At 46.3% G+C, this 4947-nt stretch overlaps 2 non-coding genes across 2 annotated transcripts; both read right to left on the reverse strand.

Moving 5' to 3' along the window:
• Nucleotides 1-505: 505 nt before the first annotated feature.
• On the reverse strand, nucleotides 506-577 carry TRNAP-AGG (transfer RNA proline (anticodon AGG)). Its single transcript has one exon. It is a non-coding gene; the product is annotated as a tRNA-Pro (tRNA).
• A 69-nt stretch (nucleotides 578-646) lies between these two features.
• TRNAP-AGG (transfer RNA proline (anticodon AGG)) lies at nucleotides 647-718 on the reverse strand. The gene has a single exon. It is a non-coding gene; the product is annotated as a tRNA-Pro (tRNA).
• Nucleotides 719-4947: the final 4229 nt, after the last annotated feature.

The following is a 4947-nucleotide window of genomic DNA, read 5'->3' on the forward strand; positions in this document are numbered from 1 at the left end:
GTGAAGCTTAAGCCTCACCTGCTGATCCAGTGGGTCGATGATAACGCAGCGACACTTTTTCGCCGTCAATTCCTTAAAGGCCAGCAGCCGCTTTGTAGCCTCTGCGCCGTTAAGGGTGACTGCCCACACGTGATTGCCCTGGTAGGCTCCCAGGGCCACCACGTCCAGCAACAAACCAGAAGGCACGAGAGCGTCTCAAATCTTCGACCCTGTAGGGCCTCGCTCGCACGTCGCCGTTCAAAAACACGGTGTTCAGAACAATGCTTCCTGTTGGCAGTTGAGGCAGTATCAGCTGATGATCCGTGTCGTCGATATCGGTGATCCTGTTTCCGCGGCCAGCAAGGGCCGCTATCGCCGCTACGCCGGAGCTCATGATTCTGCGTCCGCACCGAGCGGTAGCCGGAATAAGACTAAATCATACCCCTAGACCAACGAACCGAGGACGACGCCGTGTGTTGGCCATTTGGTGTCATGGGATGCTTTTGGTGGCTAAAGAAAAAAAGACGGGCTCGTCCGGGATTTGAACCCGGGACCTCTCGCACCCTAAGCGAGAATTATACCCCTAGACCAACAAGCCGAGGACAATGCCGTGTGTTGGCCATTTAGTGTCATGGGATGCATTTGGTGGCTAAAGAAGAAAAAAGACGGGCTCGTCCGGGATTTGAACCCGGGACCTCTCGCACCCTAAGCGAGAATCATACCCCTAGACCAACGAGCCGAGGACGACGCCGTGTGTTGGCCATTTAGTGTCATGGGATGTATTCGGTGGCTAAAGAAAAAAAAGACGGGCTCCTCCGGGATTTGAACCCGAGACCTCTCGCACCCTAAGCGAGAATCATACCCCTAGCCCAACGATTTTTTTTCTTTATTACCGACTTGGCAAATACACACAATCCCATAAAAGGCAACACTGTTATATAGAAAGAGATGAAAGCACTAGTTTAGTTTTGTCTAGTGCAATGCAGTTAAAAATGCCTCATTGAGGACGGCTCGTCCAGGACCGGTAACCAATCGGGAGGTTTATCCTGTGCCTTGAAAACATCCCTGATGTACATCACACTCTCAGCGAAATACTGTCGAGCGGGACGTATAACAACATGTTCGTGTCTTGCATCGATTCTTGTTTTCCACATGCTGTGTATGTACAGCAGCATCATCATCATGTCACACGGCACTCCTTCAGTTGAAGCACGTGGCAGAAAACGTATCCCAAAAGGCGTTATCGGCAAATCTTTTTTTTAAAGCTCGCTGAAGAATATCCCACAGGAAAACTGCGTCGTGGCAGTCGGGAAAGATATGTTCAATAGTTTCTGGCTTTTTACAGATAATACAGTTAACGCTCCAAGGCACAAAGAGACCTTTGCTGTGCAGTCATGACTTCACTATCGGTGTACCAGTATGCAACTGAAAGAAGAAAGACTTGGCCGAAGCTCTGATTGGCATTTTTAACTTTTTTAAGGACATCACGTTCAGAACACATTTTATACAGAGCACGATACACTGGTACAGGCAAGAACACATCACGTAGGTCCTTATATAGCACCTTCCGCGAGACATTCGTCAGATATTCTCGTCAGATATTCTCGCGAAAACCTCGCCTGGAGAATACGAAAGGATGCGACAACTTCTTGGAAAAATGGACTTAACGCCGTTGTGCTTGATACAGTGGACACTATATATTCAGGCAGTGAATGACATAATCGCACTTGTATGATGTTTCTTAGAAAATGATCACTATGATCGCTCAAGAACAAAGACTGGGTAACTACTTGTTTGAGAAATAAATACGATAGTCCGAGACCCCCGTTCCGTACGGCATGGAATAGGTTGCACCGGCCTCTCCGTTCCCACGTATAGGCCCACACAAACGTCGCAAAAACTCGGTGCAGCTTCTGCACCGCCGCTCTTGCCATGCACAACGCTTGCAAAACATAAAATACTTTAGTAACTAGAAATATATCACACACAGTGGTTCTCGAAAACATGGAAAAATTGTGCCCTCCCCATTTAGCTGTCTGAGATTGAACTCGTTGTGTTTCCTCGTCCCAATATTCTTTACTTTTCCGGTAATGCTTGAGAGGGATTCCAAGGTACTTGCCAGGGGTTATCGTCCATTGAATCTGGCAGAAAATTTCTGGAGTGTGTTCCCAGTCTCCATGCCAGAATCCTAAGAATTTTGTCCAACTTACTGCGCTACCAGTTACCCTACAGAACTTGGCGGTTTCCTTAACAACTTCACGCAGACTGTCCTGGTCGGCACAAAACACTGCGATGTCGTCAGCATAGGCCAAAACCCTAACTTCCGCATCAAAGAAGGTATACCCTCGAATGTTTGGTCCAGTAAGGAGTCTCAAACAGAATGGCTCCAAGTAAAGGGCGAAGAGGAGGGGCGAGAGTGGACAGCCTTGGCGGACAGAAGACAGCACTTGTATGCTTTCACTTAAATCCCTGTTTATGACTGATTTGGCGAGAGACTCTTTATACACCGTTTTCACGCCGTCAGTGATGACAGAGCCGACGTTCACATGCTCCAAAAGAGCGAAGAGGATATCGTGTCTGACCCTGTCGAATGCCTTCTGCAGATCTAATTGCAGCATAGCTACGCGATCATGCATTGCGTCGCAACATTCCAGGACACTTCTTGCTGTGTGTATATTTGTGAAAATTGACCTGCCTTTTATGCCGCATGTCTGGTGAGGGCCTACGAGTGACGTGATAACATTCTGTAACCGACTGGCAAGCACCTTCATGTATAACTTATAGTCGACATTTGTTAGACTTATAGGACTGTAGTTTTCGACACAGAGTAACCTAACAGGGTTTTCAGTTTTGGGTATTAATACTATATGAGAAATCCTGAAAGGCGGAGTGGTCATACTGTGTTCATAGCATTCAGCTATCACGCGCTGTAGGTAAGAAGCCATTTCAGCTTTAAAAAAACTTGCATATGGCGGCACCAAACCCGTCTGGCACCGGCGACTTACTGGCACCTAATTTGTCAATGGCTGCTTCTATTTCTGACACACTTATAGGTCTCTCGAGAGTCTGCTTGACATCATCATCCAGAACAGGCATGAGCGGAAGAAAGTCGGCTCTGAAGTTGCTAATAGCATTTAGTTTCTGGCTAAGCAACTCTCTATAATATTAGAAAAAGGCCCGCTCAACCAACGCCTTTTCGCTGGTAACTTGGTTGTGATAACAAATTTTTTTTATCTCTTTTTTCACCGCATGCCCTTTTTCTTCGCTCAGGGCTCGTTTTGTGGGCGTTTCACCTTGCCAGACCCTCTCGACACGTGCCCTTATCACCGCTCCGCGGTACCTCTCTTCATCAATAACTTCAAGTTTACTGTTTATTTCTTTTATTTCTTGCGCGAACGATCCTGGCTTGAAGCTTTCTGCGCTTAACATAGTTTAGTTGTTTATGGAGCTCCTTTTCTTGTTTATTTATTTATTTATTTATTTATTGATACTGTCAGCCGTAAGGCCGTTACAGGGTGGATGCATACAATTGAATACGTACACACAGCCACAAGTACACAAAGCCACAAGTACAAAATTTATACAACTTAAAATCATCAATTATTTTGCCAGCAGATAAAGCCACAAGTGCCTGATGTAGGTTAATGTTCAAAATAATACACTCAGTTTCAGACCACCGAGGATCGGAACCGTTGTCTTTGATTGTGTCTCAGTACACACGCTCTTTCTAACGCGGCGAGTTTAAAATTACATTTAAACTTTTCCCATTTATATATGAAATTTCTCGATGTTCCCAGCAACTAGTCGCTGATATATTCCTTTGTTTTAGCAAAAAATATTTAATTTTGCAATAACTTCTCATTGAATTTCTATAGCTCCCAGTTGAATTTTGGCGCTCTTTCCTTTCTACCAAAGGTGACCATAACCAAAGAGTGGTCAGAAAAGCTTACATGTCGGATCTGATAACTGCAACAAACTGGCACCAACTCAACAGGGACATACATGCGGTCAAGTCTTGCATGAGAAACACCTTGAAAGTGCGTGAAATTTGCTTGGTCTTCTGGTGTCAGCACCATGCCAATGTCCTCTAGCCAGTTTTCATTAACGATTTGAGTAACAGTTCTGCACTAACGTCCCGTGAAGCTTGTCTAGTAGTTTTGTCTTCCGGTCTGGAGACACAATTAAAGTCTCCAAGCAATATAACACGCCTTTCGCACGCCACGTACGATTCAATACTTTTAAAGAAAGCTTCACGTTCGCGACATCTATTTGATGCATAGACACATACAGCTCTCCATGGCATTCCAGAAAAAAGAATCACAGACAACAAGCCGCCCCGAGTCACACGTTATCACGGATTCAACTACTGCGCTTGAATTACGGATCAAGATAACACAACCCCCTGACTTTTCCACCGCATGACAAACGCACACGTTGTACCTATTATGGAAAACTTCAACCATACGTTCAGTTTGTTCTAAACTTTCAATTTTCGTTTCTTGGACAGCCAGCAGATCGATATCGTTATCTAATAAAAGACGATTTAGCTGTTGCTGTCTTCGTCTCGTTGAAAGGCCTCTCACATTCAGTGTCGCGGCCCGTAGGCTACTTTCTAGATTGGCCGCCAGTGAAAGCATGTGGAAGTCGCCGAAGAAGTTACTCACGTCTCAATTACAGGAAGTCGTGTTGCAAGTCCGTAATTCTCCCACGCTGTTCAGGTGCACGTCGCAGTAGCCGGAAGGTGACTCCAGGCACACACTGTTCTCGGTCACCGACCGAGACACCGCTGCTGTATTTGAAGCGTCACCCCCGCTACAGCGGAGGCGTTGCTGCCGTAGTCCTCCGGTCAGGTGGCACATTAGGCTTCGGTTTGAAAGACGGCCGCCGTACTTGAAGGGTCTTTAGCGGGGGTTCCTCGTTGCCGTCCCTATCTTTGATGGTTTCTCCGTTGCGGTCGTCGTGCGCCCG

Source organism: Amblyomma americanum, chromosome 5 (assembly GCF_052857255.1).
Source record: "Amblyomma americanum isolate KBUSLIRL-KWMA chromosome 5, ASM5285725v1, whole genome shotgun sequence".
NCBI classification, from domain to species: Eukaryota; Metazoa; Arthropoda; class Arachnida; order Ixodida; family Ixodidae; genus Amblyomma; species Amblyomma americanum.